This window comes from Physcomitrium patens, chromosome 10 (assembly GCF_059467195.1).
Source record: "Physcomitrium patens ecotype Gransden chromosome 10, ASM5946719v1, whole genome shotgun sequence".
In the NCBI taxonomy this organism is placed as follows: domain Eukaryota; kingdom Viridiplantae; phylum Streptophyta; class Bryopsida; order Funariales; family Funariaceae; genus Physcomitrium; species Physcomitrium patens.
In genome coordinates this window covers 14890874-14914178 of record NC_143419.1, presented here as the reverse complement: position 1 = coordinate 14914178, position 23305 = coordinate 14890874, and the positions used below count along the sequence as shown (strand labels likewise).

The window sequence follows — 23305 nt, the reverse complement described above, 5'->3', positions numbered from 1 at the left end:
TATCCCAAAGATAAGTTGTTTTATCAAAAAGTTGGAAATCATAATCATTAGTTTATTAAGTCTAACAAATAATTTATATCAACATCAGAGGCAGTTAACTTGACTTCAACAATAAAATAAAGTTCTAGGAGAATTTTGATCTATTAGATTGTTTGACCACCTAATTTAGGCTTATTAAATATGTATTTGAAATCATTTTAAACAGTGTAAAGAATAAAATCTATTATAAAATAGATCCTTAAAAGATTTCTATGTTCTAAACATCATATCCAATAGTTTATGTTTTGTTGTATCATGGTTTCTTTCAATATTCTATTTAATTTTCAATTTTCATATTAAAAAAATTCATATCTTTGCATGTTGTATTTTTGGTATAGATAATACCCACATAATATTGTGTATGTCGTATTTGGTGGACGTTTATGATATCTCATAGGCAATTTATAGGAAGTTTAATGACTCTAATGCTAAGCTTGATAGAATTGCAATTATGACTATCTTTGATTAGACCAAATTTAAACTAATTTTTTAAAATACTTCTTTGAACATATATAATTTTGTATTTCATTTACTTATAAGTGATGTTAAACGTGGTTTAGATGATGTAATGGCAACAAAGATCTCAAATGCAAAATTTAAGCATAAGTTCTTAGAAATGAACATGCAAAGAATGAAAAAATATTAGTATAATAATAATAAGCACAATTCAATTAAGTCTTTCAAATGATATATTGTATAATATAATAAAGATCAAAGCTATGAACAAAACTGAAGAGTTTATTTGATATAGTCATTAACAAAGCATCTATAAGTGAAGGATTAAATTTGTGTATTATGTATAAAGGATGATACTAATGTATTAGATCAATACAATACCTTCAAGAAGATCTTTTGTGAGTTGACAAGTAATAATGTCAAACCAAATGATAAAGATAAAACTTTGCTGCTAATGACATTATTGCTTATTTTATTAAGTTATTCAACTACACAATGGAGTTATAAGAAGCCATTGATGTTCTCTTTTTTTAAAAAAATAAAAAACTAAAAAAAATAAATAATAAGACTTTGGATTCTAAAATATTATTCATGAGAAGCAATGCAATGGATATATTGTACAATAATAAAAAATTTAGAGTTCAATTTTTCAAATAAAAAATTAAGTAAAATGAATATAAAAACTAATATTTTTTAATAAAAAAAATGAAACAAAGATAGAAATTAAACATTTAAATAAGCTAGTTATGTGGACTTAGATAAGAAGATTACAAATGTCTTTTTAGTGACCACTGAAAGTAGATTATTTTGGAATGTAAAAATTATTGATTTTAGTAGATCATATCACATATGATCTTAAAAATATTAGATTTATACTTTTATTCTATATAAAAATAGAATTACATTGATAAGAAATACTATTTTATATAATGAGATTGTAGAAATTAGTACAATCAATATTAAAGTGTTTGATCAAATTGTAAGATCATTGATTGATGTTTTATATGTATTAAGACAATAAAAGAATTTTAAATTTTAAAATGAATTAGAATCACTTAAGTGTAAATAGACATTAGAACTTACAATTTTAAAATTTTCTAAAAGAGCTTGTATAGTAATGAAGAGAAAAAAGATTTGAAGTCTATATTAGCTTATATGAGACACTATAATAAGTGAAATTTTACTATATCCGCTTAAGAAGATATTTTAGTGGTTCAATCATAATATTTGTAATAAAAATACATGAGTTAGTAAGGGCCTAAATGATTTTAAAAGAGAGTATATTCTTATAAAGTAAGATTTTATCAATGTGATATATTTGTAAAGTACTATATAGTAAGGATTAATACTAACAATTATTAAAATACACCTATATATGTGGAAGTGTATATAAGTTATTTTAAAAGCTATAATACTACATTCTATTTTTTTCATAGATGGTTATTCAAAAAAGATGTGGACGTATATGAGAATAAAAAATCTAAACTATTTTATTTCTTTAAGCAATGGAATGCAATGATAGAGAAGCAAAATTGAAGAGAGATCAAAGATTTAAAATCAAAAAATATAATAAAATATAATAAAAATAGATTTAATAATTTTTAAAGATTTTTTAATATAATTATTTTACAAATTTAAAATTTTATGAATAGAATGCAAAAACAAAAATGTGAATCGAGTATTTTTAGATTAAGCACAAACCATATTAATGATGTTGGGCTGAGAAGGAGTTTCAGAACTAAGATTTTCATTACTTATTGTGTTTTGGTAAGTCTTTAATCAACTTTTATTGAGTGCAAAAACCAAATGAGATGTGTAGTACCTATTTTTTCTTCATAGATTACATAATTTTTGCCAAAAGATACAAATTAAAAAATCAAGTAAAAATCAAATTATAATGAGTAGGAATGTGAAGTTTGAAGAAGTTTTTATACTAAAAGATAGTCATTTGTATATTGAAAAAAAAAAAAATGAAAGAAAGAAAAGAAAAGAAAAGAAAAACTATCAAATTGGATTCAATATGATTGAAGTAAAAGTTGATGTTTCTAAATCTTTATATAATTTGAAGAAACCTAAGATTCTACTACACATGAAATATTCTATGACAAAGATAAACCAAACTCATGAGTACAACAATGTATAAAAAAAAAAAAAAAATTAAATAGATTTGACTATTCAAGAAAAACGGACAAAGAAATAGAGTCTCTTTAATTTAGTCATTTGAAATTAAAAATTGGTGACAAGTGCATATGCAAAAAAAGAAAAGAAAAAAAGAGGAGATTATTGAAACACATAGAATAAGATACAAAAAAAAAATTGATAGAAAATAGCATGCTAAAGAAGAAAGTATTAATTCCAACAAAATCTTCTCTCATATGATAAAGATTACTTCAATTTGTATATTGTTGGTAACAATTATACAACATAATTTGGAATTGAAGTAGTTAAAATTTACGATATATATATATATATATATATATATATATATGTATATATATATATATATATATATATATGTATATATATATATATATGTAGTGAAGAATAAGATAAATAAATCTACACATAATAAGCCAAAATAAAAGACTTAAAGATATTTTTCTCTACATAGATTAAAAAAAATATTTTATAGAATGATGTAGAATCTTAGGCATGGGTATAAATAGTTCAATGTCTTAATAATATACCAAAGATATACTTAAAGCAATTTTGACTATATATATATTTTAAAATCTTAAAAAAAATAATTATATAATTATACTATACTTACATTATATACTAAAAATATATTGATTGTAATAAAAAAATATCAATATATTAAATATAAAATAATAAAATAATTTAAAATAAAACATATAAGAATTGCCAAAATCATTTTGAGTATCAATATATATATATATATATACACATATAAAGATAGAGAGACATAAAGAGGAAGAAAATAAATAATTCAATTTCAGATTGTTTCTATTTTAGTATCTTAATACTGAAGATAGAATAAAAAATACAAGTAAGTGTATTGGGTAATCTCATGTATATGCTAGTATGTATTAAATTAGATATTATTATATTAGATGTATTATATGTGTTATATTAGATATGTATTATATTAGATATTAAATTAGATATAAGAAGTTTATGCTACCTAAAAAATACTTTAATTCTTTTGTATTATTTTAAATGCAATCCATAAATAATAGAAGACATCATAAGATATATTGATGAAAAATTTGCTAAAAGTTTAGATAAAATATTTAATTAATATTATATAAAAAAATACTAATGGATAAAGAAATCAAAAGTCTACTTTGTACTCTGCTACAAAAATTTCAACCACAAAAGAAAAATATTTTGGTGAATTAGAAATAACTAAAAAATCAATAAGGTTGAGAATATTTGGCAATAAATTTAGTTTGGTCCATGATTAGACTCTATTATATTATGTTAATTAAAGCACCATATATATATATATATATATATATATATATCATTCTAAAATAAAACATATAGATATCATTACATTCAAAATTCCATTATTGGTATTGAAATCTATTAGAAGAAGATATACACAATATTTTATATAGTAGTAGATTAAGAACACGGTAACAATTCAAAATTTAAACTTGTTTTCGAATTTGTTAGATGTAAAAATTATTTCATTCAAGAACATAAATTAAGATAATGTAAAAAAATAAATAATAATTAGTTCTATCTATTTAGGAACAATTTGTATTCAGTAAGACATAGTTGTATTTATATCTTATATTTTGTGTATGTAATATAGGTAAAGAATGATAAATTTTTCTACCATTCATAGTTGGCTTTAAAAAGGTTTTCAAAAGATATAATAAGTGTTATAAATAGTTTCTTTTTAGTGAAAGAAATAGAAAAAAAATCCTCTTGACTCAAAATAAGTTCTATGTGGTATACTTTTAGGATATTTTACAGAAACATCTTAAAAACAATTGGTAGCTCTACAATTAAACTTGGGTAGGTTGTGATTGTTTGTATTTGATTGAATCGTAGATTTAATATTGTTATTATTATTTTTGTTATTGTTTTTATTTAAACACTTTCTTATATATGTGTGATATTATATTTGATTTTTTAAAATACTAAAAATAAATTTAAATATCTAATAAATATAAATATATCTATATATATATATATATATATATATATATATATATATATATATATATATAAAACTATTTTATTGTAATAAAAATAGATTATTTTAATTTATTTGAGCTATCAAATAGATAAATAAATTTATCATAAGACACAAAAAAATATATATACACAAATTTACTCTATTTTTTTTTACTTTATGGAAAAATAAATATATCTATGTAATTTAAATTATCAAGACACAAATAAGTTTATAGTAAAAATTTAAAAATAAAACTATAGAGATTAAAAAATATTTTTTAGATTTATATAATATAATTTTAATAATAAAATATAAAAAAAATTATTCATATTTTTTTTCTATAAACTCAATCAAAGTACAATAGCAATAAATATTATAGTATGGATAATGATAACAATACATTATATGGATTTGAAAAACCTTTAGTTATTGTAATAAAATAGACTATAACCTAATTCAAATATCAAATAGTTTAACAAAAAATCAAAAATGTATTTCATATAAACAATCAGAATTGAGTATTTTTTATAGATTTTTTATTATAAAATTTAAATAATTTTATCTTACATATATATATATATATATATATATATATATATTTTTTTTAATACATACTATTTTTGATAATATATTCTATATTATTAAGATGTTATTAAACATATCAGATAAATAAGCATCATAAATATAATACAAGTAAATTTTGGTTCATATTAATTAAAAGATAATTCTACTTAAATTTATAAAATTTTATATCAATTAAGAGAAGTATAATACTAATGAACTAATAATCTTTAGATATTGAATTGATTTGACTTTATTATGTTGTATATTAAGGCATTATTATATGTAACATCTTAATAAACAATAATGTAACTTTATTTGTTGCATTTGTACTTAAATTGTATTATTGTTGAATTATATTGTAAACAGATATTTCCACATTAGATAAAGAGATCTTTTGAATGTTTTTAGAATAATATATATATATATATATATATATATACATACACACACACATAAACAGGTTGAAATTGTCTAATTTGAATAATTTATATTAAGTTTTATCTTTATCCAATAATAATGTACTAAAGCTTATTGCAATATAAAGTGTGGAGACTTTTAGTACATTATTAAGACATGTTCTACAATCAGTTTATAAAATATCATTAAAATTGTTTCTTCTTCTTAGGATTCATGAACTTTTTAATTTAAATTTAAAATAATTCTAATATAATATAGAAATGCATCTATATTCTATCTTTTAAATATGATTTGGCTTAAATGTTCTACAAAAATCTCATATTACCTTTTCTTTCTATTTTTTTAGTATAAAGTAATATTCTCAGCATTTTTTGAAAAAAAATATTAATATCCACATAATGTGGATATTATAAACAATACATACACACACAAACACACACTTATATATATATATATATATATATATATATCTGTTTTTGCTTCTTTATATTTTTTGTTTAAATTTTACTGTTATTTTTCTTCTTAATTTTACTAATAATTTTACTAATATTTTTATTGTTATATAAACCAATTGTAATTCTATCCTTAAATTGATTTTCATGACTTTTAATATTAATAATAATAATAATTCAAGAGTAAAATTTTCTCTCAATTTACTTAACTAATTTACTTCAATAATTATTTTCTTAGTTTTCTAATAAAAAAATATAAAGATTAAATAATAATATTGTGATTTGTATATTAACATTGGTTTGCTAAGGGAAAAATTGGATATATAAAAATAATTAATGATAAAATTAAATGGTATGTTACATTCATCATTTAAGTCATTATTACTTGATTTAAATATAAAAATAAATATTATAATTAAAGAATAACCCAATCAATCCTGATGCATCATAGTGTGGTGGTGCAATTTATACATTTCAATTGATAAATAAAAATTTCAAAATAATTATGTTTATACCATCAAACATAATGAAGTATAAAAATGGGTCATTTTAAATTTATTTTTAGAAGCATGTAAATAAGATTTTATTTAACCGTAAAAGTAAGTAAATGTAAAAATAAAATATAAAGTATATTAAGTAAATAGAATATAAATAAATCATAATATTTTGTCTAATTATACATATATCTATGTTTTATCAGAACCAATTATAATTTGAACACAGAAGATTTAATGCTCTGCATTAGAATATTCTTTTTATAATTTCTAATTGAACGATGTTTATTATCTTAAAAAATATTACTATATAAGTCAAAGATAAGATCTTCTTTTTTAAAAAGAAAATTATTAAAAAATTATAACCAAAAAAAATTAAAATATTTTTATTTACACTTTAAAATTTTAAATTAAAAAATGATATTTTAATCAAAAAACCAATACATCACTAAATTTGTTGATAAACTTAGAAATTTTGAATCATTTTTAAATCTTCAAAAAAAAAATTTAATGAATAATTGATTATTAATTATGAAGAATAAAATAGACATCTGTAAATATATGAAAATTTGAAATTCATTTTAATTGCAATTAAATTGAATAATTTTTTTTTGATGAAATCAGTATTGACTATCAAATTTTTTCTAAAGATTCTGAGAATATGTAATAATAGTTTTTCTTTTTCTTCTAAATAAAAATTTAATGTTTGTGCAAATTTTTAAAATTAAAAATATTAAATTATTTAAAATTACATATGTGTATATATATATATATATATATATGTCTTAAATGTTTTTTATTAGAAGGTTGAACATGCTAATCATTAAATTTTCAAATAGTATTTAGTTTAATTGATTTGGTTAAAAATAAAAAATAAGATTGGTTTGAATTCAATAAAAAAATATTACAAAAGAGATTTTTAAGTTTCTGATTAATATAGAATACATATCACTTAATTTTTAAAAGGTTAGAAGATATTTTGGATTTTGATTGTAATTTTTGAAATATATTTGTTGGATTTTAAGAGCTTATATTATCTTTTAATTTCATTTTTATGAAATAAATTCATCTTCTAAATCTTTCTATAATCTTTGATTATAGATTTGAAAAACCTGAATCTAAATATGAAGTAAGTGTATAGTTTTAAATGACTATTACAATTTGGAGAAAATTTTATGATATATTTTCATTATTGTTAGTACTATTTTACGGTATATATTTACAAATATGAGTATTATTATATGATTAATAAAAATTTAAAAATTAATGTTAATCTGATACTATTGATTCTAAATTCTTGTATATTTTGTAAATTTTTAGAACTATTTTTATTTTATTTAAAATTATAATTAAAAAAGAAAATTAATTTATTTATCTTTTTTAGTATATCATAAAATCTTAAAATTAAAATTCAATAAATTAAAAATATCTAATATTATATTATTTTTTAAAAAAGACTTTTATATTAGTTTTCTTATTCTTTATTAATAATTTACCATTTAAGAAGAAAAGAAAGTAAATTTAAATGAACATGAAACAATTAAAATTTTAAAAGCTATAAATTAATTTTTTATAAATCTTTAAAAAAATCTTATATCTTAGCATTTTTAGAATCTATAGAAAATACTAAAATAAATTTAAGTAGAATATAATATCAAAAACCAAAATGCTTAAAAAAATGAACATGATATCTTGGAAATTTTGTACCAAGTTCACAAATCCAGATAATAACTTAAATACAAGAGATTTATGTATTATTAAAGAAAATAAAAAGTAAATAAAGGAAAAATAGTTATAAGACAAAAAAATGACTAAAATTGATATTATTAAAAATTTAGAAATTAGAGAGTCTTAATCTAAGACTACATTGTAAGGAAGATGTTAATAAGACTAAATATGGCTTTAGTCTTGCCTCCATATATACTAAGTATAAAGAACGTCTTGTAAAAGCTTCCTAAAAACCGCAAGGCTAGTGATCCAAGCATTAAATTGTACATTGCTTCTAATGAATTTTTTTTAAATAAAAAGTTTGTAGGATAAGTTTCAATAGCCATGTAGAAAATCTATAAAAGCCAAAGTATCTATTATTTGTCTAGAAAACTTCTTCAAAGCCTCTTAATAAAAAATATCATCTTCCTCACATATTTCTGATAACTTTTATGTACTTTTAATTATTCAAATAATATGAGCATCTATTAAATTATCTTCTTTCTAAGCAACAAATTTTCCTTGCTTCATTTGTCAATAAAGACCAAGATTCATTGAATAGTATAAACAAAAAAACTCTAATCTAAATTCCATACAAAGATGGTTATAGGTCCCTTTAATCATTGATAGTCTTCTATATCAAAGTAAAAAGACAATCATGTTATTAGATTACTACTAAGGCCTTCATGACTACATTCAAATAATACATTTTTCATTCTATTTATTCCATCTATTCATAAAAGAACAGACTTCTCTTAGGGATCTTTATTCTAGTTTTGACATTATCCAAGTTAAAACAATATAAGTGATTTATCTTGCAATTTTGCAAATAAGAACTTTTAAGACAAATCTATTGCTTGTTAGTTCTTCTTGTTGCTAAGAGGTTCTACAAATTGATCTCTGAAATAGTTTTTCATTGATAAATACCATTGTATTGTTAATAGTAGGTCTTTCATTTAAGAATTATTACTTATAAAAATAATTAGTAAATATTGACGTATTTTTAAGATAATTGAATGGTTCTAATATGAATTTTTTGATATTATATATGTACCAATATACAAGATATTTCAATTTATTAAAGCACCTTCTTTAATCCAAAACTTCTTTTACTTCATATTATTGATTTTTTTCGACTTCAATAAGAAGTGGTAATAATTTATTTCTTTTTAGTATATTAATTGCAATATACATTCAATAAGAGACATATAGAATACATGATGAATATTTATTAAGAGTATCAATTGCAATTAACTTGTAATTAAATTATGATTTTTATATTCCATTTTTTAACATGTCCAATATATCTTAATATAATGCTTAAATATTCATACTATATTATCAACTTTAAAAAAAAAATCTCTTTTTTAAAAATACTAATATATTTGTTCTTAAGATTTTTGAAGCTTAATCTTTATTTTTATATAAAGCTCTTTTATTTATTTTGATAAGTCTTCTATTTATGGTTTTTTAATTATTAAAATTTTTACTTATCAAATTATAGATTATTACCATAATTAGAAAAAATATATTTTTAAATAGATGGATGTATTATATTATCATATAAAATATTTATAGTAATAAAAGAGTTGTCTATTTTTTTTGGTGACACGTAATAGTACATTGAAATTATTTATTTCATACTTGATTCAAGTTCTAATCATCTATTTATTTAAAGATAAAATTTAAAGATATTTTTATATTAAAATTTGATAAATTAAAGAATATACTTCAAAATCTTAATATGAATTGAGGCCTTTGATAAAATGTAATACTACTTTTAAGTCCATGATATTCATAGATATTTTAATTTTTTTGCCTGTAATACATTTTTCTCAAGATATACAATGTTCCATTTTAGTTAAATGATCTATCATTATAAAAGTACATTATTAAGAATTAGAAATTAAAAGATTTGTATTATAGTCTACTAAAACAAATTACTATGGTTACTTTGAAATAAGTAGAGGTTGCAAAAGCCCATAAAGTTGATGATATGAGTATTTAATCTAAAACAAATTTCACAAGATTAAAGCAGTGTTTTGACATCTTTTTAAATTTGAAGCCACGAAAGAATTCTTACATTGATTTTTTTTTATTTTTTTTTATCTAAAATATCATATTATTAGAAAGTAATGTAGTGCTTGTAGTGTATGTACTTATGTATGACCTTTTAGAATATAAAAACGTCTTTTATTAAAAAGAAGCTTGTTTTAAAAGCTATATGTTTTAATTACTATAAATTTTATTTTAAACATCAAGAACAAGAGGATTTTAAACTTATTTAAACAAATTTTATAAAAAAATAGTATCAATTAAAATTATTGATTTAATGGCTTAAAAGTGTAATTTCTTTAATTTTAAAAGTATGGTCTATTATTGATCATAAGCCACATCTTATTCTTTTGGTACAAAATAAAATTATCTAAAAAAAGAATTTATAAATCGTTGTTTTTTTTTAAGATGATACATGATATTAAATACAAAGTATAATAAAGACATACTCATATTGACTTAAAAAAAATTGAAGATACATACTAACATGACTTATTAAAGACTCTTATAATTAGTATAAAATATGGTTAAAAAAAAAAGCACCTTCTAGATAGTAAAGCCATTTAAAAAAAGAATCCAAAATTATATATATATATATATATATATATATATATATATATATATATATTTTGTGAACCTCATTATTAATCTTAAATTTTAAGAAATTTCTTGAATAAGAAACAATAGAATGAAGTCTATTATTTGCATCTATTGGTAATATAACCACACAGAATACAAATCTTGATGCATCTATTTCTATAAAACATATCTTTAAAAAATCTAGGAAATATAAAATAGGAGCTCAAATAAAAGTTATTTTGAAACCTTCAAATGTTGCTTTTGCATTGTTATATTTTTTAAGTATGTATTAGATATTAATCGTCTAAGCAAAGCAATAATTTTAGAAAAATTCTCAATAAATATTGTATAATAGTTTGTAAATTTTAAATAAACACTAGACATATTGTATAATTTTTGATATTTTTTAATACATTATAATATATTTTTTCTTAGAATCTATTTCTAAGTTTCTATTAAAAATAATATATTCCAAAATCTCTACTTAAATTTTGTGAATGGTATATTTTTTTATCTTGACATATATCATACATCTTTAAGTGTTTTTTAATGTAAAATAAGTATATTATTTGAGTTCATTTATATTCTTAGAATAGATAAAATATATCAAAATAACATACAATAAGGTTATTTAAAGACTTACAAAATATATTATTTATTATATACTAAAAAAATCAAAGCATTTTGAAGTCCAAAAAGCATGAAATTATATTCAAAATGGCCATTTCTAATTTAGAATATAAATATTTATTTCTTTCTTTCTTTTATACATACTATATTATGGATTCTTTATAGATTTATTTAAAAATAGATCTTAGCTTAATTTAATTGATTAAAAAGCTCTAATATTGATTCTTGATGGTCAATTTTTTGAATCCATCTTTATCTATACACATTTGTAAGGATCCATCTTTTTCTCTATAGAGGAGATTAATGCACATGTATGAAAATTTGAATGTTCTATTAACTGTGTTACAAATTGTTTACCAGTATATTTTTCAAAGAAAGAAATTTATTCTACAAAAAAATATAAATTTCTCCAAATGGTAGTTGAATTCTTTTTTGATGATTAATTACATAATCATAAGATTGGTGTTTAAGCAAAATATATAATTTTTTATTCTCAAAGATATCTCAATATTTCTTATACTACTTTATAATTCCATTCCAATCTTCATTTAAATGAAGACTTGGTTTTTATTGAATAAAAAATGAATCTCCTTCTTTTGTGACTTATATAATGTTTTAGCTCCAAAAAATAAAAACTGAAATGATTTATTAATATTTAGACTGAATATTGAAGTAATTATTTGTAATTTTCAAAGAATATCAGGATTGTATAATTCAAACTATGGAAGACTAAGTACCACTAAATATAAAGAACATTGCATGATGTTGAAGATAAAATAAAATATATTATAGCTTGATACTACATTCGTTGGCTTAGTCTCTTCTATAAAATCTCTAATTGTCAAAGATATAAATTACAAAGAGCCAAAGGATCAATAAATTCTTATATCAAAAGAAAAGAGTACTCAATCATTTAAAGATGGTATAATATTAAGACTAAAATGGCTATTGCCAAAGATAAGATTACTAGAGATATTTAAAATAAGACTAAAAATAAGAAAGACATTAACAAGAGTGAGGAAGGCCTTATTGTTGCATCTATATACACTATCTAAATAGTATCTATGTAGCAACGTTCTTAAGACACTTAGACATGTGTCCAACTTGCAAGACATGTTTTTAACTTGCAAGTCAAGTTTCTTACATGTGTGCTATATATCCAATTTGTACCACAAGTCACTAACATGTATGACATATAGCCAACTTGTTGGCTAAGTTTTTAATCTATCAATGACCTATAAATATATGTAAAGTCAAATCTATATTTATAATGCTTCTAAGAAACTTTTCCACAAGATATCATCAAATTTATTTGCTTCTATTTACTTTTGTCTAATTTCTTAATCAAAATAAATATATATGCTTTTGACATTAAATAGAAGTGATTGTCCATTAATAACTTCTAATAGAATTAGTTGGATTTTCTTTGAAAACATCAATTGTTGTTGTATTATAAATTTTTTAATTGCACTTTGTTAAAGTCAATTGTTTTCAAAGAGTCAATTATAATATATAATTATTTGAATAATAAATTATTTTAGTGAATATACTTTTGAAATTATCAAAAATAGATTTATCATTATCTTTTAAGTTATATTGAAATTAATTGATATGAGCTTCATTGTTTTAATCCATGTTACAAATAAGTTGTTTAAACCTTGCAACACAAATAGCAACTAAACACAACCTTTGTTGGAAAGATTATAATTTTATTTCTAATACATTTTAAAAAAAAACTTCAAATGTAATTGTAAATAACTTCTAAAATTGAATTTGTATTATTTAAAATTTATAAACTCTTATCCATTAAAAAAATAAAAAATTCTAAATAGAATTATGTCTATAAATCTTACTTCAGTGATTTTGTTAGAATATCAAGAAGGATGTAATCTTATAAAGAATTTGACTTATTATACAATTATTTAAAATTTTAATCTTTTTCTGTTAAACCTCTTTGAATTATATCGATCTTTAACTCTTTTATACTTGTAGTAGCAAGATTTTCAGAATTCATTTGTAAACTTGATATATATATATATATATATATATATATAATTGCTCAAATTTTTAGAAAAAATATTAGATCTTATTATTGACTTCTTCTATAAGCATAAAAATAATGGTTCTATGGTAGAATTTCTAATATATGAGATTTCTTTGCAAATTATCTTAACTTTTTTGTAAAAAACTATAATAGTTACAAATTTTTTTTCACTACTACTAAGTGAAGCATCTATAATTTGTTTTCTTCTTCTATCTAAATAATATTTAATATCAAAAAATATAAAATTAAATTAAAAGAGGATAATTAGTAATTTCTTATAATTAATAAAAAAATTACAAAAAAATAGTCAATTTTTTTAAAATCAATATTAGAAAGCATAAATATTAGTTTGAAGATGGATACATTGCAACTTTCAAATATATAAAAATAATTTTTAATAAGTATAATAATTTACTTATATCATAAAAAATAAAATTAAAACCATAATAAGTTAATAGTGTTATCAAATTGTTAATGATATAAAGCTAGCTAGAAATCAAAAGACAATATACTTACTTGTCATTAAAAAAGAAAGAAACTAAGTAAAGAAGAGATAGGATATAGAATAGAAAAGAACCAAAATGACTATTGTCAAATACAAAGAGATTAGGAAGTCTCAAACTAAGACTAAAAATACAAAAAAGATATTGACAAGACAAAAGATTGCCTCACTCTTACTTCCATATGCATATTAGCTAAAAAAAGATCTTTTAAAATCTTCCTAGAGATTGTAAGGCTTTAAGCCTATAAATTAAGTTATTAGTTATTTTTTATATAACTTTTTAAAGTAAAAGATTTATGGGGTAAATTTTGATAACTATGTGACATATCTATAAAAGTCAAAGTATATAATCTACAAAACTTCTTTTAAGCTTCTTAAGAAAGATATTATCTCTCTAGTATGTTTCTTTTACTTACTCTTATTTACTCAAATAATATAGGTACTATTACATTTTTTGGCTATATGTAATAAAATTTTTAAAATATTTTTTTAGAAATCTTATTTATTATAAAATATTATTATATTGATTTTATAAAAATATATGTGCAAATTATTATTATAAGAAAAATAATTTTATTTAATTTATTTCATTTAGTTGCTCTTACAACTACATTAAAAATTAATCACATCTAAAATCTTTTTTTCTCTTTTTCTTTCATTATATATATATATATATATATATATATATAAAATAAAAAAATTAAATAATAATAATATATCATTATATTTCAAGTTATAATTACATCTTATTCTTGTATTCTTGAATTCAAATTTAAGGATAAAATTAATAAGTACTTTGTGAAATTTGTCCAAGATTCTATGGCAATGGTGGTTTGTTATTTGTTAATAGTGACATGTTTTAATCTATGTATTCATTTAATTGTAAATAATTATCAATTAAGCATTTTCTTTTTATTAGGTCATCTTGTTGCATTTTTTTTTTTTTTTTTTTGAAAACTGATCAATAAAAAAAAAAGTGTATACAACAGTTTTATGTAAAATTTGATATACAAAAACACTAAAAGTTTGTTATTATAAGATGCAAAAAGAAACCTAAAGCTTGTGTGAATGGCCAGAAAAAAAGGGTTTGAGGGAACCAGGACTGCTTGTTTTGAGGGGCCTGCTGCTCAGGTGGTCCCCAAAAGTGGGCAACAACATTACTAGTTGGGTGGGTTGCCTCATTTGCCTTGCCCTTTTCTTTTCCTCTACTCCACCTCCACCAATACCATGCTTTACAGCACAAAGGCTAGTGTATTACCATCACCCACATTTTCCCTACTTGTAGCCTTTTGCCTATTCCCTCATACGTGTTTTATTTTTATTTTTAAAACATGTATATTCATATCCTCATTCCCAATATTGACCAGTGTGATCAACAATTCAGGTATGTCTGTAGATAGGCTCATTTCTTCCTCCATAACTCCAAAACAGTGACCTAAAAGTGGCAGATTTAATACTTAAAAAACAAATGAAACACAGAGAGAGAGAGAGGCTCAATTATCATAAACTTGACCTCACGTTGGTTGCAAACTAGTGGTCCCAAACCTCCTAACCACTTGATTTGCCCAAAGGGGGCTGCTGGGTTTGAACACTTTAGTGCTGGTTTTCAGAGTGTGAGAGGTGGAGTCAAAGAGCTCCACCTTATATGGAAGAAGCTCCACATGTTGAAGCGCATCACCATCTCCACCGTTTGCCTGCCTCAGTGTGCAACAATGCTTCTTCTTTTGTCTTCATCATTGGTGTTGTTGTTGTTAGTGTTATGACCCCCTTAAAGGGTTGTTTGGCAAAAGCCTATTGAAGCTCCCACAGCAGAGTGTCCAAGTCATGCTGTGGCTGGTGGGTAACACAGAGTGGGGGCCATAGGGGCAGCAAGTTGTCATTATCTTTAGAGTTCTCACAAGTTTGATTGCCAAGTGTTCTGTGCCCCCATTCAATCCACTTCATAAGTCCAGGTGGATTTTTTTGATTTTGGAAATACAAGTTTGGATTAATCATTCAGTGGGCCATAATTCTATTTTCCCACATTATGATTGGCGCCATATAGATGGCTATCTAGCTTGCCTTCAACGGTTTACTTCGTGGGAGGGTGCGTGTAGCTTTGTGGCTGAGCTTTGTAAACTCAGAAGCTGGAACTTGGGCTTTGCATTACTGGAGACATGAATGCTGTGTCTGCTCCTGTGATGAGATGAGACAGGAAAACTCATGAATACTCACATCCAATGGAAGGAAGATGAGAGAGGGAGAAAGAAAAAGTAGGGGAACTCCAACACTCTTCCACTTCATTTTTCAGGTCAACCACACCGCAGAAAAAGCTACCAAGTCTATGATTTCAGAAAAGACAAATAGTAGCAGTTAGAAAAAGAAAGCAGAAAAAGAAGATAATCAAATTTCTGTGCAAGTTCCGCAATTTTGGGTTCAACTTTGTTTTAGGGGAGACCATATTGTGGTTTTAATCATGCTTTAAATCCATTAAAGCCCTGTTTTGAAGTGATGGATATCTTTATTTTTAGGACAAATTCATTAAATGTTTGTAACTTACTTGAGAGAGTTCTAGAGAATGGATCTTCAAATTTGGAAATCTGTGAACCTTCGTCATCAAACACTTGGGGACCCTTTCGAAGATGACCCATCCGTGATATGCTAGAATCCGAACCAGAATGAAACGATCCTTTGACTTGCATTCAAAAGTGTGCTTCTCTGTTAACATGAAATAGTTATAATTATTCGGTCGCCGGAACTGAAGAGTTTTTGGCAGTGGAGTCTCACTCTGTATTTCAGTGTTGGTGAAATGTATAGCATGATAGAAACTATGGATACATCTTGAAACGAAGAGAAAGAAAAAAAAATTGAGCTAGACTACCTGTATGAATGTGCTGCTGCTGCTTCTTCTTCGTCTTCTTCTGCTGAGGATAGGGACCCAGTAGATGTGGTATTTGGCACTGAATCGAGTCCGTCCGAATCTGCTCCTGGAGAATGAGAATTCCAGGTTGTAATAAACAAAATGCCATGGTGAAGGAGTGGCCACACATGCTGGTCTGCCGTCAGGGATAGAATGCGACACTGGTATTTTCCCTTGCCCCATGATGCGGGAAGTAATAGAAAGCGATAACTGCGAGAATAGGTCCTGCAGCGAGTTGAAGTGTCCCATGCCGTGAACAGAAGCGCGAGCTAGATGACGGCTCAACAATGGAGGTTGCTGGATCTAAATTTAGCAAGAAACGAACACCGTGCGACAGCCTGCAATCCTGTCATGTAGCGTTATTTTCCGTGTTCCGGCATCGTGCTCTGTAGCAGCGGCCAGGATGAGGAAAATGAGGCTCATTTAGGCGGCTGGTGACGACGCGGGAGAAGGGGGCCGAGACTAGAAGGTCCACAGAAGCATCAGCCTCCCTTCGCCTCGTTCGCTATCGTAGAGTTATCTGGGCTCTGCAGCTGTCCATCACCACAAGCTTTGTTGGAAAAGGAAGCGGCGGGATCACCTCCATCATCGGCAGCAGGCTGCAGCTCCATGCAGAGATAGGATCGTAGGACCAGAGCGATCCAAAAGCAGAGCAAATGAATGATTAAAGAATGGAAAAGATGGGAAACAGTAGTACCGGTTTCCTATCCATGACAGGGGCAGGCCGGCAATGTAGCTTCTCCCTAGGAGCCGGAGGATAAGGAATAGGACAAAACAGAGTGAGAGGGAGATAAAAAGCTCTGGAGCTTCATCATGACTCCAATCAGATCCCAAGTCTTCCTACAAGTCTACGACTCAAGCCCTCAGAACTCGACTCAAATTATTCTGTGGATAACAGTTGCGATTCATTCTCCCTGTGTTCTTCGGTGGCTCATCTGGAACGCCCAATTATATCTTCCAAAGTCATCCTGGAGGGCTTCCCTCCAGCGCCCAATTCAGCTCGACCACATGGTGATCTCCAAATGGCTCCCGCGGCTCATTCCTCCCACACCGTGCACAACAAAACCTCCACTAAAAGCGTGCCTATCATTCTGGCTTTCGCAGCAGTAACAGTCACAACATCTGGGCCCAGAGCCGTTCGCAGTGGAAAACGACGATCTCGACTCATGAACGTTCCGTGGCCGATTTTTCAGAAGCTGCTGGCCTCATTCCCTGTCTCCTCTCTCCTGGGCAATAAATACGCCTCCCTACGGAAAAATAATAAACTGGCAGGAGCGATATAGAGAAACTCCGAGGGTGGGTGATCGAATAGGCCAGTGTAGCCCAGCCGGCACTCCGTCCCTGCACTACATCTAGTACTGGAGGCGTCTAGTGGCCCATTCCTTGGGAACGCAGCGAAATGCCCCGGAAACCAGGCTTTTCATGAGTTTATTCGCGTTAGGGGCAAGTCATGCTTTCCTCTCCTCCTCCGTGAGGGCCTATAGCGAAGGCTCTCCCCTGCCCAGCTAGTCTACGCTGCACCCATCTCTATGACTCCCTCTCCCTCGCTGTGTCTGTATGTCTATCTTTCTCTTTGTCTCTCTATCAGTCTCTCTCTCGAGACAAACATTTAAGTATGTGTGTATGTATACACACATACATACATACATACGCTGCTGGTGCATCATCCTTGCGTGGAAGCCCTCTCCGAAGCATCTCCTTCCACTCTGCCATGGTTATAATTTTAAGCCATAATACCAACACCCTCTCTTCCACATGTGCTTGGTTGTGCAACATATCTCATTTTAATGTGACACCAGTAGAGGTAATTGAGTTTCTCGAATTGACAACAAAGGATATGATGCTCGTAAGTATTAATTTTAGGCTAATTTGTATATAATTTTAGAAGCTAAAGTACTAACTACAGTATATCATGTTCAATGTGTATTTTTAGCTTTTTCTTTTGGCTGTGTGGACAACACCAATTGTTTGTCATGGATTGTGCAAGGAGTTGTTGTAAATCTTGTTATTGTGGCTGGTGTCAGTGTTGTCTCGCATTGGGGTTCTAAGGGGGCTCAATGTATGTCATGTGGAATGGTCAGGGGCAAAGAGGACAGTGGATTTACAGGAGAACTCCTTAGGATTTGATCTCTTCGACAAGATTGTCCGTCGGTCATGCCAATACTTTTATGCAGTACAAAGAGGATATTGAGTAGGTGTTTACCTTTCCTGGTTTTGAGTATTAAGCTCAAGTGAAGGAATTTTGAGGAGCATTATATAAGAAACTTGGCTCTAGAACAGATGCAAGAATTTCATAAGTTAGTAGTTTAGCCAACGCTCCGACGCTTGTCATTGTAGACTTGAGAAGTCCAGTCTTTCAAAATCTTATATTTCAGTTGGAATTTTCTTGAGTCCAGCTGCTTTCCTATCTTGAATAAAGGTTGGTTCTTTCAAGGATTTCATGAAAATATTAGCTTGTTGTGCTTGAAATGAGATGTATCCAATTTCAACACTTCCGTTCTGATGTTTCTTTAGTATGTAGAAATGGTCTAATTTAATGTGCTTAGTGCGGTGATGCATGACTGGGTTCCTCACGAGTTTGATGCTGCTCATACTGTCACAAAATAGTAGAGCGGATTTATCTTATTTCACTTGTAATTCCTTCATTAGCCTCCAGTAGTATGTGATATTTTGGGCCCCCTTTGATAGTATACAGTACTCAACTTCAGTGGATGAGAGAGCAATTGTTGATTGTAATTTGCTTGACCACTCTATAGGGGAAGAGCCAAGCTTGTAGAGTATCCCAGATGTGGATTTGTGGAAATCATCTCTTGCCCAGTCCGCATCCATAAAGGCAATTAATCCTCTTTTACCCTAGGCAGGATAAAATATACCAAATTCCTTTACTTTTTTAAGATATTTGAGAATCTTCTTTTTTGCTATCATATGTGTCAATTGCAAGCTATGCATGCATCTTAAGATGCACACAACTACATATTGTATATTCCATCAATTGATGGTTGCAAATAGAAGGCCTTCTACCAAGCTTTGGTATAGTATAGGATCTATTGGAGTTGTCCCCATTTTCTTTTGAGGCTTTGTTTTTGGATTCATGGAAATTTTCAAAGATTTGCAGTGAATAAGATTGAATTTTCCTAACAATTGGTTTATATATTGTCTTTGATGAAAGTAGATATCTAACTTGTCATAGTAGAATTTGACTTTGAAATAAACTTGAGTATTTTTAAGATCAATCATTTGGAAGGTGCTCATCATGTTGTACTTTAGTTTTGTGAGATTATCAAAATCATCACTAGTGACTATGATATTGTCAATATATAGAAGAAAAATAATATAGAGGCCAAATTTGATAGTAAAGTATAGCTTTGGATCTTCTTTTGTTCTATTGGAGGACTTGGTTTTTGAGAAGAATAATAATATAGAGGCCAAATTTGATAGTAAAGTATAGCTTTGGATCTTCTTTTGTTCTATTGGAAGGCTTGGTTTTTGAGATAGTTATCTATTCTTTCGTACTATGCTTGAGGTGTTTAGTGCAACCTATAAAAAGCTCACTACAATTTGTGTACTTTTTTTGAACTCTAATTTTTTTTAAATTAAAAAAATATACATATATACATCTTTTACTAGTTTTCTATTTATAAAAATAATTTTTAAGTAAAAAGGTATGAATTGCCATTTTTTTCATGTGGCAATAATTATAACAATTTGAATGATTGACCATGAAACAATAGGAGCAAAGGTTTCAAAGTAGTTGATACCTTCTTCTTATTCAAAGCTTGTAGCTATTATGCAAGCTTTGAACTTGTTAAGTTTTTTGTTGGATTCCAATTTAATTTCAAAAATATATTTATCCAAGATTGGAATTTTGTGTACAAGTAGATCAACAAGAAACTAAATTTCATTTTCACAAATGGATTCTATTTTTTGACAAATAACATTTATCCATTCCAACTACTAAATAGTTTTTGAGTATAATTGTAGTTTGAGGGTATATTTTGTGTTGAGCATTAAACTATTATAATACTTTGTATTAGATTATTTTGTATAAGTAGGTATTCTATTTTGTTCATTGAATATACAAATCTACTTATATATATTGTTGTTGTTATTTGCACTCAATAGAGTTGGAATAAAATTGTTGAAATTTATTGAGAACTATATATGTTGTATTTGATGTACAAGTGATTCTTGCAAAAGTGGTGGTGGCGATATAAGTAATTATGTTCTATCACTTGATAAGTGTATTATGACAAAGATTTTTGCATTATTGAATATAACAATGTGTGGTTGGATTAATTCAAATTCTATTTGTTATTCTTTAAAGATGATGTTGCAGCTAATATGGACTTTGTTGGTAGTTGGATTGAATATATGCCAAGCCTTGCTTTCATTGTCATAGCCTAGGAAGTATTAACAATTGATTTTATTCTTAAGTTTGGTATATTTTTCTTTTAGTGTATATAGATAGGCTAAAAATCCTAATATGCAAAGATGTTCCACTGTTGGTTTAATATTCAAATATTGATACTTTGGTGTGATTTCAATAATTGTTCTTGTAGAACTAATATCAACAAGGTAATTAATAACATTGACTAATTTAATCTAGAAGAATTCAAGACATTTGTCATTAATTATCATACATCATATTCTTTTGATTACTATGTAGTTTCTTCTTTTGCTAGCTCCATTTTGGTGGAAGAATGTAAACCATTATGACTTATTGACATATCCTATAGTTGAGTAAGTAGTCAATAAATGTAGTGGAGAGATACTTTCTATCTCAATTTTTTTTAAAGCAACAAATTTATTTCTTAGTTTTATTTTCTACTTGATTTGGAATTTTTGAAATTTTTGTAAAATAATACTCTTATATCAAATAAAATATACTCAATTTTTTAAAGTAATAATCTATGATGGCTATTTAATATCTAGAGCCATTAAGAGACAAATATTTTATTGGACTAATTAAATCAGAGTAAATTAGTTGAAATATCTTATGTACTTTTTTTTGTGATACATTTGAAAAATTACATCTATATTGTCTTCTAGCCAAGTAGTTCCCCCATGTATATTCCATAAGTAGGAATTGTAATAGTTTTGTAATTCCATATATTTATGAGAGGTTGTAGAATAGATAAATAAATTTTTTAATAAGTTACTGGTTGGTTATTGACAACCTTGAGAATTAGACTTATAGTTAGGTAATTTAATTGATAACAATAGGTTTTTAGTGGAACAAATGGTTAAGAATTCAAAGGGTCATAACCTTTGGAATCTGCTGGCCGACAGTCCATCTTTTAGGTAGGATAAAGAGGTTGAGGAAAGAGAGATTGGAGCCAGACTGTGAGAGTCGTAAGCCGAAGTAAGCTTGGTGCTACCTCTTTATTTTTTTTGCTTTTATTATTTTCTTATGAAGAATTGTGATTGAGAGAAGTATTGTTGAAACTGTGATTAGAATATTGTGGAATATAACTTTGAACTGAACGATTTGGAGAAAATTTGTGACCTTGAGAATTGAGATTATCGAATAGTGTTGTGTTAAGTGAAGATATTGAATTCTGTATGATGAATTGAAAAACTGAATATAATAAGTAAGCTAGAGATCAGTAATTGAATATATATAAACCGCAAAGAAGGTAAGTGGGAGATGAACTGATAAGAATATGGAAGTATTGTTGAATTGATAGTCGTAGAATGGATTATGTGTTGAATTAAGATGGAAGTAGTAAGCCTTAGTGTTTTATAGTTTGATAATTGATTTTAGATAGCTAGAGTACAGTCAATTGTAACACTAAGAGACCCAATTCATATAACCAGTCTTTCCTCGTATTTGAACTCACCTCTATTAGTTCAATTGCTTTGGTATATTGAAGCTTGAACACAACGAGAATAGTAGAAGTATTATAGTCTAGTATAATAGAGGTGGCCAAATCATTTGTACCATATATATAAGTCTTCGTTAGTGTAGATAGTATTGATTGAATCTACAAGATTCTTGTGGTTATCAATTTTCTATAAATCTAAGCTAATTTTTCTATCTTCCATTATCAAAAAAAATCTATCATATAGATTGTTGAGGATTAGATATTGTTTCATCTATATACATATTTATTCCAATAATTATATATATAATTAAATAGAAATAAGTAAAAGTAGATTACTTTCATAGTATTTTTTATAGAAACTTCATAGATATGATGTAATACAGATAATTGGTGAAATAACAAAAAAATATAATATTTTAGAAGGTCTTATTTCAAAACATTATAGCAAATTATCTTAGAAATATAGATAATAGTCAAAGGGTAGTAAAT

The 23305-nt window shown here is 25.8% G+C and overlaps 1 long non-coding RNA gene across 2 annotated transcripts; it reads left to right on the top strand.

Moving 5' to 3' along the window:
- The first annotated feature begins 18697 nt into the window (after positions 1-18697).
- Positions 18698-19428, top strand: LOC112287515 (uncharacterized). 2 transcript variants are annotated; one of them, XR_016505292.1, is made up of 2 exons: positions 18698-18795; positions 19073-19428. It is a non-coding gene; the product is annotated as an uncharacterized LOC112287515 (long non-coding RNA). The 2 variants fall into 2 exon arrangements; XR_016505291.1 differs by having other exon boundaries at positions 18713-18837.
- The last annotated feature ends 3877 nt before the right edge of the window (positions 19429-23305 follow it).